This window comes from Zonotrichia albicollis, unplaced genomic scaffold, assembly GCF_047830755.1.
Source record: "Zonotrichia albicollis isolate bZonAlb1 unplaced genomic scaffold, bZonAlb1.hap1 Scaffold_125, whole genome shotgun sequence".
Classification (NCBI taxonomy): domain Eukaryota; kingdom Metazoa; phylum Chordata; class Aves; order Passeriformes; family Passerellidae; genus Zonotrichia; species Zonotrichia albicollis.
This window is the reverse complement of record NW_027428350.1, coordinates 1357079-1370706: the sequence shown is the minus strand read 5'-3', so window position 1 is coordinate 1370706 and position 13628 is coordinate 1357079.

The following is a 13628-nucleotide window of genomic DNA, read 5'->3' as shown; positions in this document are numbered from 1 at the left end:
CCACTCCCAGCCACAGGCCCCCGAACACAAACTACAGCCTTTTTCCCTGGAAGTAAAACTGACCTACCCATCTTCTGGCTGGCAGATTGCAGGAGCCACTTGGCTCCATCACACCAGCCCGACTTGGCACTGGTGCTACCTTTCATCTGGGAACCATGCTGCGTATCGTGGATTTTCAGGAGCCAGCCGGCCATTCCCAGCCACAGGCCCCCGAAAACACACCACGGCCATTTTCCCTGGCAAACAAAACTCACCCACCCCGCTTCTGGCTGGCAGATTGCAGGAGCCACATGGCTCTATCAAACCAGCCCAACTCGGCACTGCTGCCACCTTGGGTCTGGGAACCATCATGCGCGGCGTGGATTTTAAGGAGCCAGCCGGCGATTCCCAGCCACAGGCCCCCAAACACAAACTATGGGCCTTTTCCCTGGCAAACAAAACTCACACACCCTGCTTCTGGCTGGCAGATTGCAGGAGCCACATGGCTCTATCAAACCAGCCCAACTCGGCACTGGTGCCACCTTTCATCTGGGAACCATCATGCGCGGCGTGGTTTTCAAGGAGCCAGCCGGCCATTCCGAGCCACAGACCCCCAAACACAAACTACGGCCCTTTTCCCTGGAAGTAAAACTGACCTGCCCATCTTCTGGCTGTCAGATTGCAGTAGCCACTTGGTATTATCACACCAGCCCGACTTGGCACTGGTGCCATTATTCATTTGGGAACCATCCTGCGTATCGGGGATTTTCAGGAGCCAGCCGGACATTCGAGGCCACAGGCCCCCAAACACAAATTATGGCCCTTTTCCCTGGAAGTAAAACTGACCTGCCCATCTTCTGGCTGGCAGATTGCAGGAGCCGCTTGGCTCTATCAAACCAGCCCGACTTGGCACTGCTGCCCCATTGGGTCTGGGAACCATCCTGCGTATCGTGGATTTTCAGGAGCCAGCCGGCCACTCCCAGCCACAGGCCCCCAACACACACCACGGCCCTTTACCCTGGCAAAGAAAACTGACCCGCCCCGCTTCTGGCTGGCAGATTGCAGGAGCCACTTGGCTCTATCAAACCAGCCCGACTCGGCACTGGTGCCACCTTTCATCTGGGAACCATCCTCCGTATCGTGGATTTTCAGGAGCCAGCCGGCCATTCCCAGCCACAGGCCCCCAAACAGAAACTATGGACCTTTTCCCTGGCAAACAAAACTCACACATCCCGCTTCTGGCTGGCAGATTGCAGGTGCCACTTGGCTCTATCAAACCAGCCCAACTCGGCACTGGTGCCACCTTGGGCCTAGGAACTATCATGCGCGACGTGGATTTTAAGGAGCCAGCCGGCCTTTCTCAGCCACAGGCCCCCAAACACAAACTACGGCCTTTTCCCTGGAAGGAAAACTGACCTGCCCATCTTCTGGCTGTCAGATTGCAGGAGCCACTTGGCTCTATCAAATCAGGCCGACTCGGCACTGGTGCCACCTTTCATCTGGGAACCATCCTGCGTATCGTGGATTTTCAGGAGCCAGCCGGCCACTCCCAGCCACAGGCCCCCAACACACACCACGGCCCATTACCCTGGAAAACAAAACTGACCCGCCCCGCTTCTGGCTGGCAGATTGCAGGAGACACTTGGCTCTATCAAACCAGCCCGACTCGGCACTGGTGCCCCTTTGGTCTGGGAATCATCCTGCGTATCGTGGATTTTCAGGAGCCAGCTGGCCACTCCCAGCCACAGGCCCCCAAACACAAACTGTGGGCCTTTTCCCTGGCAAACAAAACTCACCCACCCCGCTCCTGGCTGGCAGATTGCAGGATCCACTTGGCTCTATCAAACCAGCCCGACTCGGCACTGGTGCCACCTTTCATCTGGGAACCATCCTGTGTATCATGGATTTTCAGGTGCCAGTTTTCCACTCCCAGCCACTGGCCCCCGAACACAAACTAGGGCCTTTTTCCCTGGAAGTAAAACTGACCTGCCCATCTTCTGGCTGGCAGATTGCAGGAGCCACTTGGCTCCATCAAACCAGCCCGACTTGGCACTGGTGCTACCTTTCATCTGAGAACCATCCTGCGTATCGTGGATTTTCAGGAGCCAGCCGGCCATTCCCAGCCACAGGCCCCCGAAAACAAACCACGGCCATTTTCCCTGGCAAACAAAACTCACCCACCCCGCTTCTGGCTGGCAGATTGCAGGAGCCACACGGCTCAATCAAACCAGCCCAACTCGGCACTGGTGCCACCTTGGGTCTGGGAACCATCATGCGCGGCGTGGATTTTAAGGAGCCAGCCGGCGATTCCCAGACACAGGCCCCCAACACAAACTACGGCCCTTTTCCCTGGAAGTAAAACTGACCTGCCCATCTTCTGGCTGGCAGATTGCAGGAGCCACTTGGCTCCATCAAACCAGCCCGACTTGGCATTGGTGCCACCTTTCATCTGGGAACCATCCTGCGTATCGTGGATTTTCAGGAGCCTGCCGGCCATTCCCAGCCACAGGCCCCCAAACACAAACTATGGGCCTTTTCCCTGGCAAACAATACTCACACACCCTGCTTCTGGCTGGCAGATTGCAGGAGCCACATGGCTCTATCAAACCAGCCCAACTCGGCACTGGTGCCACCTTTCATCTGGGAACCATCATGCGCGGCGTGGTTTTCAAGGAGCCAGCCAGCCATTCCGAGCCACAGGCCCCCAAACACAAACTACGGCCCTTTTCCCTGGAAGTAAAACTGACCTGCCCATCTTCTGGCTGTCAGATTGCAGTAGCCACTTGGTATTATCACACCAGCCCGACTTGGCACTGGTGCCATTATTCATTTGAGAATCATCCTGCGTATCGGGGATTTTCAGGAGCCAGCAGGACACACCCAGCCACAGGCCCCCAAACACAAATTATGGCCCTTTTCCCTGGAAGGAAAACTGACCTGCCCATCTTCTGGCTGGCAGATTGCAGGAGCCACTTGGCTCTATCAAACCAGCCCGACTTGGCACTGGTGCCCCCTTGGGTCTGGGAACCATCCTGCGTATCGTGGATTTTCAGGAGCCAGCCGGCCACTCCCAGCCACAGGCCCCCAACACACACCACGGCCCTTTACCCTGGAAAACAAAACTGACCCGCCCCGCTTCTGGCTGGCAGATTGCAGGAGCCACTTGGCTCTATCAAACCAGCCCGACTCGGCACTGGTGCCCCTTTGGTCTGGGAATCATCCTGCGTATCGTGGATTTTCAGGAGCCAGCTGGCCACTCCCAGCCACAGGCCCCCAAACACAAATTGTGGGCCTTTTCCCTGGCAAACAAAACTGACCCGCCCCGCTCCTGGCTGGCAGATTGCAGGAGCCACTTGGCTCTATCAAACCAGCCCGACTCGGCACTGGTGCCACCTTTCATCTGGGAACCATCCTGCGTATCGTGGATTTTTAGGAGCCAGCTGGCCACTCCCAGCCACAGGCCCCCAAACACAAACTGTGGGCCTTTTCCCTGGCAAACAAAACTCACCCACCCCGCTCCTGGCTGACAGATTGCAGGAGTCACTTGGCTCTATCAAACCAGCCCGACTCGGCACTGGTGCCACCTTTCATCTGGGAACCATCCTGTGTATCATGGATTTTCAGGTGCCAGCTTTCCACTCCCAGCCACAGGCCCCCGAACACAAACTACGGCCTTTTTCCCTGGAAGTAAAACTGACCTACCCATCTTCTGGCTGGCAGATTGCAGGAGCCACTTGGCTCCATCAAACCAGCCCGACTTGGCACTGGTGCTACCTTTCATCTGGGAACCATCCTGCGTATCGTGGATTTTAAGGAGCCAGCCGGCCATTCCCAGCCACAGGCCCCCGAAAACACACCACGGCCATTTTCCCTGGCAAACAAAACTCACCCACCCCGCTTCTGGCTGGCAGATTGCAGGAGCCACATGGCTCTATCAAACCAGCCCAACTCGGCACTGCTGCCACCTTGGGTCTGGGAACCATCATGCGCGGCGTGGATTTTAAGGAGCCAGCCGGCGATTCCCAGCCACAGGCCCCCAAACACAAACTATGGGGCTTTTCCCTGGCAAACAAAACTCACACACCCTGCTTCTGGCTGGCAGATTGCAGGAGCCACATGGCTCTATCAAACCAGCCCAACTCGGCACTGGTGCCACCTTTCATCTGGGAACCATCATGCGCGGCGTGGTTTTCAAGGAGCCAGCCGGCCATTCCGAGCCACAGACCCCCAAACACAAACTACGGCCCTTTTCCCTGGAAGTAAAACTGACCTGCCCATCTTCTGGCTGTCAGATTGCAGTAGCCACTTGGTATTATCACACCAGCCCGACTTGGCACTGGTGCCATTATTCATTTGGGAGCCATCCTGCGTATCGGGGATTTTCAGGAGCCAGCCGGACATTCGAGGCCACAGGCCCCCAAACACAAATTATGGCCCTTTTCCCTGGAAGTAAAACTGACCTGCCCATCTTCTGGCTGGCAGATTGCAGGAGCCGCTTGGCTCTATCAAACCAGCCCGACTTGGCTCTGCTGCCCCCTTGGGTCTGGGAACCATCCTGCGTATCGTGGATTTTCAGGAGCCAGCCGGCCACTCCCAGCCACAGGCCCCCAACACACACCACGGCCCTTTACCCTGGCAAAGAAAACTGACCCGCCCCGCTTCTGGCTGGCAGATTGCAGGAGCCACTTGGCTCTATCGAACCAGCCCGACTCGGCACTGGTTCCCCTTTGGTCTGGGAATCATCCTGCGTATCGTGGATTTTCAGGAGCCAGCTGGCCACTCCCAGCCACAGGCCCCCAAACACAAACTGTGGGCCTTTTCCCTGGCAAACAAAACTCACCCACCCCGCTCCTGGCTGGCAGATTGCAGGAGTCACTTGGCTCTATCAAACCAGCCCGACTCGGCACTGGTGCCACCTTTCATCTGGGAACCATCCTCCGTATCGTGGATTTTCAGAAGTCAGCCGGCCACTCCCAGCCACAGGCCCCCAAACACAAACTAAGGCCCTTTTCCCTGCAAGTAAAACTGACCTGCCCATCTTCTGGCTTGCAGATTGCAGGAGCCACTTGGCTCTATCAAACCAGCCCGACTTGGCACTGGTGCCCCCTTGGGTCTGGGAACCATCCTGCGTATCGTGGATTTTCAGGAGCCAGCCGGTCATTCCCAGCCACTCGCCCCCTAAAACAAACCACGGCCCTTTTCCCTGGCAAACAAAACTCACCCACCCCGCTTCTGGCTGGCAGATTGCAGGACACACATGGCGCTATCAAACCAGCCGGCTTGGCACTTGTGCCACCTTTCATCTGGGAACCATCCTGCGTATCGTGGATTTTCAGGAGCCAGCCGGCCATTCCTAGCCACAGGCCCCCAAACAAAAGCTATGGTCCTTTTCCCTGGATGTAAAACTGACCTGCTCATCTTCTGGCTGGCAGATTGCAGGAGCCACTTGGCTCTATCAAACCAGCCCGACTCGGCACTGGTGCCACCTTGGGTCTGGGAATCATCCTGCGTATCGTGGATTTTCAGGAGCCAGCCGGCCACTCCCAGCCACAGGCCCCCAACACAAACCATGGCCTTTTACCCTGGCAAACAAAACTGACCCGCCCCGCTTCTGCCTGGCAGATTGCAGGAGCCACTTGGCTCTATCAAACCAGCTCGACTCGGCACTGGTGCCACCTTGGGTCTGGGAATCATCCTGCGTATCGTGGATTTTCAGGAGCCAGCCGGCCACTCCCAGCCACAGGCACCCAAACACAAACTACCGGCCCTTTTCCCTGCAAGTAAAACTGACCTGCCCATCTTCTGGCTGGCAGATTGCAGGAGCCACTTGGCTTTATCAAACCAGCCCAACTTGTCACTGGTGCCACATTTCATCTGGGAACCATCCTGCGTATCGTGGATTATCAGGAGCCAGCCGGCCACTCCCAGCCACAGGCCCCCAAATACAAACTACGGCCCTTTTCCCTGGAAGTAAAACTGACCTGCCCATCTTCTGGCTGGCAGATTGCAGGAGCCACTTGGCTCTATCAAACCAGCTCGACTCGGCAATGGTGCCCCTTTGGTCTGGGAATCATCCTGCGTATAGTGGATTTTCAGGAGCCAGCCAGCCAATCCCAGCCACAGGCCCCAAACACAACCTACCGGCCCTTTTCCCTGCAAGTAAAACTGACCTGCCCATCTTCTGGCTGGCAGATTGCAGGAGCCACTTGGTACTCTCAAACCAGCCCGACTTGGCACTGGTGCCATTTTTCATTTGGGAAGCATCTTGCGTATCGTGGATTTTCAGGAGCCAGCCGGCCACTCCCAGCCACAGGCCCCCAAACAAAATCTACGGCCCTTTTCCCTGGAAGTAAAACTGACCTGCCCATCTTCTGGCTGGCAGATTGCAGGAGCCACTTGGCTCCATCAAACCAGCCCGACTTGGCACTTGTGCCACCTTTCATCTGGGAACCAACCGGCGCGGAGTGGATTTTAAGGAACCAGCCGGCCATTCCCGGCCACAGGCCCCGGAAAACAAACCACGGCCCTTTTCCCTGGCAAACAAAACTCACCCACCCCGCTTCTGGCTGGCAGATTGCAGGAGCCACTTGGTACTATCAAACCAGCCCGACTTTGCGGTGGTTCCAAATTGGCTCTGGGAACCATCCAGCGCGGATTGGATTTTAAGCCGCCAGCCGGCCACTCCCAGCCCCAGGCCCCAAACACAAACTTCCGGCCCTTTTGCCGGGAAGTAAAACTGAACTGCTCATCTTCTGGCTGGCAGATTGCAGGAGCCACTTGGTACTATCAAACCAGCCCGACTTGGCTGTGGTTCCAACTTGGGTCTGGGAACCATCCTGCGCGGCGTGGATTTTAAGCCACCAGCGTGCCACTCCCAGCCTCAGGCCCCCAAACACAAACTACCGTCCCTTTTCCCTGGAAGTAAAACTGACCTGCCCATCTTCTGGCTGGCAGATTGCAGGAGCCACATGGCTCGATCAAAACAGCCCGACTCGGCACTGGTGCCCCCTTGGGTCTGGGAACCATCCTGCGCGGCGTGGATTTTAAGGAGCCAGCCGGCCATTCCAGGCTACAGGCCCCGGAAAAAAAACCACGTCCCATTTCCCTGGCAAACAAAACTCACCCACCCCGCTTCTGGCTGGCAGATTGCAGGAGCCACTTGGCTCTATCAAACCAGCCCGACTTGGCAGTGGTTCCAACTTGGGTCTGGGAACCATCCTGCGCGTCGTGGATTTTAAGAAGCGAGGGGGACGTTCCCATCCACAGGCCCCCGAAAACTAACCACGGCCGTTTTCCATCGTAGTAAAACTGACCTGCCCATCTTCTGGCTGGCAGATTGCAGGAGCCACTTGGCTCTATCAAACCAGCCCGACTTGGCACTGTTGCCACCTTTCATCTGGGAACCATCCTGCGTATCGTGGATTTTCAGGAGCCAGCCGGCCACTCCCAGCCACAGGACCCCAAACACAAACTACGGCCCTATTCCCTGGAAGTAAAACTGACCTGCCCATCTTCTGGCTGGCAGATTGCTGGAGCCACTTGGTACTATCAAACAAACCCGACTCGGCACTGGTTCCCTCTTGGGTCTGGGAACCATCCAGCGCGGCCTGGATTTTAAGCCGCCAGCCGGCCACTCCCAGCCACAGGCACCGAACACAAACCATGGCCTTTTTCCCGGGCAAACAAAGCTCACCCGCCCCGCTTCTGGCTGGCAGATTGCAGGAGCCACTTGGCTCTATCGAACCAGCCCGACTCGGCACTGGTGCCACCTTTCATCTGGGAACCATCCTGCGTATCGTGGATTTTCAGGAGCCAGCCGGCCACTACCAGCCACAGGCCCCCAAACACAGACTACGGCCCTTTTCCCTGGAAGTAAAACTGACCTGCCCATCTTCTGGCTGGCAGATTGCAGGAGCCACTTGGTACTATCATTCCAGCCCGACTTGGCACTGGTGCCATTTTTCATTTGGGAGCCATCCTGCGTATCGTGGATTTTCAGGAGCCAGCCGGCCACTGCCAGCCACAGGCCCCCAAACACAAACTACGGCCCTTTTCCCTGGAAGTAAAACTGACCTGCCCATCTTCTGGATGGCAGATTGCAAGAGCCACTTGGCTCTATCAAACCAGGCTGACTCGGCACTTGTGCCACCTTTCTTTTGGAAGCATCTTGCGTATCGTGGATTTTCAGGAGCCAGCCTGCCACTGCCTGCCACAGGCCCCCAACAGAAACCACCACCCCATTACCTGGAAACAAAATTCAGCCGCCCCACTTCTTGCTGGCAGATTGCAGGGGCTACTCTGTATTATCAAACCATCACGACTTGGCACTGGTGCCACCTTTTATCTGGGAACCACCCTGCGTATCGAGGATTTTCAGGAGCCTGCCGGCCACTCCCAGCCCCTGGCCCGGAAACACAAACCACAGCCCTTTTCCCTGGAAACAAAACTAGACAAATCTGGGACTTTTTTACCGACTAAAATTTTTTTAATAATCTCGTCATAATAATAGATTTCTAGAAGAAATTTTTATAATCTTTCTTAGTGTTGAGAAAGTCCAGGACTGAGGTCTTTTTCTTCCCTTATCAATATTGCAACGAAATTGATAAATAAAGACCAACTCTTTATTTTTCTTTTTAACCCAAGGAAATAATTCCCATTCATTAATCCATTTTGTGGACCAATATTTGCCATTCTGATGTAAGTTGTCACTTCTTTACAATAGACATTCTGTGACTATGTTGACAAGTCTTGGGTGATGATCCTAACTGGTCTTAGGTACACATAGGGGGAAATTTCCTCAGCCAGTGTCAGTCCTAAGCATGCGTATCAGAAGATCTTTCTATAGCTGGGAATTTTCCCATGAAAGGGATTCAGTTAGGGAAGAGACACTTGTCCCAGAGTTTTACATTCTTCTTGAACACTGCTTAAGGAACATGGATCCCATGTCCATTTGGATCTCTGTCTGCACAGAACTTTGTCATGCCAGTGCTTGAAATGCATCTCGAAGAGAATTCACTACACAGAATGAATGAGAGTGGTAGGGCTCAGTGGGGCTCACCAGGCCCAACGCCCCTGTTAAAGCAGGATACCTAGAGCCTCTTGCCCGGGATTCTATCTGGGTGTACTTTTAATGTCTTCTAAGATCCAGGCTTCAGAAGCTTTCTGGGCAGTCTGTGCCGCGGTTCAGTCACCCTCACAGTAAAACATCATTTGGTGATGTTCATAGGCAATCTCCTGTATTTCAGTGTGTGCCCACTGCCTCTTGTCTTTTCACTCAGCATCACTTAAAAGACACTGGTTCCCTCCCTTTTGCATTATTGCTTCCCGTATGTATGTGTGCAGCCATGTAGAGAAATGTAAAAACCTCCCTGAAGGCCACGCAGACAATATTCCCTTCATCTACCAGTCAAGTTGATTCATCAGAGGTGTTGAAAAAGTTGTTCAGCATGAAATTCCCCAGGAAAATCCACGCCGAGTACATTGCTTTGTCCTCCTTCATATGCCAGGCAAGGCTTTCAGGAATAGCTGCCCCATCAACTTTGTAGGGATAAAAAAGAGGCTGGCTGATTTGTACTTTTCCGAGTCCTCCTAATTGCCATTTTTGAAGAGGGCAGTCTTTTGCTTTCATGCATTCTTAGCTACGGAAAACTCCATACTTTCGTCTTTAGCGTTTCTTGTCCTCTTCAACTTCGCAAAAAGTTTTTCCACTATGTCTGGCAAGGAGAATCTGGGTCAGGGCTGAAAACATCTCCCATGGTGTTGTACATGTTGCAGAGAAGTCTGCAGAGTGTTTTGCAGGAAGAAAAAGAAAGATGTCCAAAACACCTTCCAACCGAATGTTCATGTGTTTGGAAAAGCTAGGAGAGTTGTAAGGAACTGTTTTCTATCAGTTTGCAACCTGCGCACACTATCCCAGTGTTGTGCAGCTTCATTCTCACCTTTCCGAAGCTACTGCTCCCTACGGCTTCCGGAGGCGAAGACGAGGTTTCTTCGAGCAAATGGGATTGTACCGGAGCCAATGCTCTAAAGTGCGGCGGCTTCTGCCGAAATGTGCCCGGGACGGGCGCTTACCTCCGGGGACATCCGTACCTTCTTCTATCGGGACTTTTGTGGTCTACATCACTGCAAAAAGCTTTTCCACTATGTCTGGCAAGGAGAAACTGTGCCTGCACAGAAAACATCTCCCGTGGTGCTTTACATGTTGCAGAGAGCTCTGCTGAGTGTTTTGCACGAAGAAAAAGAAAGTTGTCCAAAACAACTTCCAATCGAATGTTCATGTGTTTGGAAAAGGTAGGAAAATGGTAAGGTACTGTTTTCTAACAGTTTGAAAGTTGCGCACACTATCCCAGTGTTGTGCAGCTTCATTCTTCACCTTTCCGAAGCAGCCGCTCTCTCCGGCTCGCGCAGGCAAGGAAGCGTCTTCTTCGCGCAAAGGGGATTGTGCAGGTCACAGTGCACTCCAGTGCGGCGGCTTCTTCCGAAATGTGCCCGGGACCGGCGCTTAGCTCCAGGGAGCTCCGCACCTTCGTCTTTAGCGTCTCTTGTGGTCTACATCATTGCAAAAAGCTTTTCCACTATGTCTGGCATGGAGAAACTGTGCCTGCACAGAAAACATCTCCCGTGGTGTTTTACAGGTTGCAGAGAGCTCTGCTGAGTGTTTTGCAAGAAGAAAAAGAAAGTTTTCCATAACACCTTCCAACCCAATATTCATATGTTTGGAAAAGGTAGGAAAGTGGTAAGGTACTGTTTTCTATCAGTTTGCAAGCTGCGCACACTATCCCAGTGTTGTGCAGCTTCATTCCCACCTTTCCGAAGCAGCCGCTCACTCCGGCCCCCGGAGACGAAGAGGCGGCTTCTTCGCTCAAAGGCGATTGTGCCGGTCACAGTGCACTCCAGTGCGGCGGCTTCGGCCGAAATGTGCCTGGGACCGGCGCTTACCTCCGGGGACATCCGTACCTTCTTCTTTCGGGACTTTTGTGGTCTACATGACTGCAAAATGCTTTTCCACTATGTCTGGAAAGGAGAAACTGTGCCAGAACAGAAAACATCTCCCGTGGTGTTTTACATGTTGCAGAGAGCTCTGCTGAGTGTTTTGCACGAAGAAAAAGAAAGTTGTCCAAAACACCTTCCAACAGGATATTCATGTTTTTGGAAAAGGTAGGAAAGTTGTAAGGTACTGTTTTCTATCAGTTTGCAAGCTGCGCACACTATCCCAGTGTTGTGTAGCTTCATTCTCACCTTTCCGTAGCTACTGGTCTCTCCGGCTCCCGGATTCGAAGAATCGGCTTCTTCGCGCAAAGGCGATTGTGCCGGTCACAGTGCACTCCAGTGCGGCGGCATCTGCCGAAATGTGCCCGGGATCGCGGCATAGCTCGGGGAGCTGCGTACCTAGGTCTTTCGGGACTTTTGTGGTCTACATGACTGCAAAAAGCTTTTCCACTATGTTAGGCAAGGAGAAACTGTGCCTGCACAGAAAACATCTCTCATGGTGTTTTTCATGTTGCACAGAGCTCTGCTGAGTGTTTTGCACGATGAAAAAGAAAGTTTTCCAAAACACCTTCCAATCGAATGTTCATGTGTTTGGAAAAGGTAGAAGTCGTAAAATACTGTTTTTTATCAGTTGGCAAGCTGCACACACTACCCAGTGATGTGCAGCTTCATTCTACACCTTTTGAAAGCAGCCGCTCTCTCCGGCTCCCGGAGGCGAAGAATCGGCTTCTTCGCGCAAAGGCGATTGTGCCGGTCACAGTGCACTCCAGTGCGGTGGCTTCTTCCGAAATGCGCCCGGGCCCGGCGCTTAGCTCCGGGGAACTCTGTATTTCGACTTTAGCGTCTCTTGTGTTCTACATCACTACTAAAAGCATTTCCACTCTGTCTGGCAAGTAGAAACTGTGCCTGCACAGAAAACATCTCCCATCGTGTTTTACATGTTGCACAGAGCTCTGCTGAGTGTTTTGCACGAAGAAAATAAAGTTGTTGAAAACACCTTCCAATCGAATATTCATATGTTTGGAAAAGGTAGGAAAGTGGTAAGGTACTGTTTTCTATCAGTTTGCAAGCTGCGCACACTATCCCCGTATTGTGCAGCTACATTCCCACCTTTCCGAAGCAGCCGCTCTCTCCGGCTCGCGGAGGCAAGGAAGCGGCTTCTTCGCGCAAAGGCGATTGTGCCGGTCACAGTGCACTCCAGTGCGGCGGCTTCGGCCGAAATGTGCCCGGGACCGGCGCTTACCTCCGGGGACATCCGTACCTTCTTCTTTCGGGACTTTTGTGGTCTACATCACTGCAAAAGCTTTTCCACTATGTTAGGCAAGGAGAAACTGTGCCTGCACAGAAAACATCTCTCATGGTGTTTTACATGTTGCAGAGAGCTCTGCTGAGTGTTTTGCACGAAGAAAAAGAAAGTTTTCCAAAACACCTTCCAATCGAATGTTCATGTGTTTGGAAAAGGTAGGAGAGTGGTAAGGTACTGTTTTTTATCAGTTGGCAAGCTGCACACACTATCCCAGTGATGTGCAGCTTCATTCTACACCTTTTGAATGCAGCCGCTCTCTCCGGCTCCCGGAGGCGAAGAATCGGCTTCTTCGCGCAAAGGCGATTGTGCCGGTCACAGTGCACTCCAGTGCGGCGGCTTCGGCCGAAATGTGCCCGGGCCCGGCGCTTAGCTCCGGGGAACTCTGTATTTCGACTTTAGCGTCTCTTGTGTTCTACATCACTACTAAAAGCATTTCCACTATGTCTGGCAGGTAGAAACTGTGCCTGCACAGAAAACATCTCCCATCATGTTTTACATGTTGCAGAGAGCTCTGCTGAGTGTTTTGCACGAAGAAAATAAAGTTGTTGAAAACACCTTCCAACCGAATATTCATATGTTTGGAAAGATAGGAAAGTGGTAAGGTACTGTTTTCTATCAGTTTGCATGCTGCGCACACTATCCCAGTATTGTGCAGCTTCATTCTTCTCCTTTTGAAAGCAGCCGCTCTCTCTGGCTCACGGAGACGAAGAGGCGGCTTCTTTGCGCAAAGGCGATTGTGCCGGTCCAGTGCACTCCAGGGCGGCGGCTTCTGACGAAATGTGCCTGGGCCCGGCGCTCACCTCCGGGGAGCTCCATATTTCGTCTTTAGCGTCTTTAAGGGTCTACATCACTGCAAAACGCTTTTCCACTATGTCTGGTAATGAGAAACTGTGCCTGCACAGAAAACATCTCTCATGGTGTTTTACATGTTGCAGAGAGCTCTGCTGAGTGTTTTGCAAGAAGAAAAAGAAAGTTTTCCAAAACACCTTCCAATCGAATGTTCATGTGTTTGGAAAAGGTAGGAGTGGTAAGGTACTGTTTTTTATCAGTTGGCAAGCTGCACACACCATCCCAGTGATGTGCAGCTTCATTCTACACCTTTTGAAAGCAGCCGCTCTCTCCGGCTCCCGGAGGCGAAGAATCGGCTTCTTCGCGCAAAGGCGATTGTGCCGGTCACAGTGCACTCCAGTGCGGCGGCTTCTTCCGAAATGCGCCCGGGCCCTGCGCTTAGCTCCGGGGAACTCTGTATTTCGACTTTAGCGTCTCTTGTGTTCTACATCACTACTAAAAGCATTTCCACTATGTCTGGCAGGTAGAAACTGTGCCTGCACAGAAAACATCTCCCATCATGTTT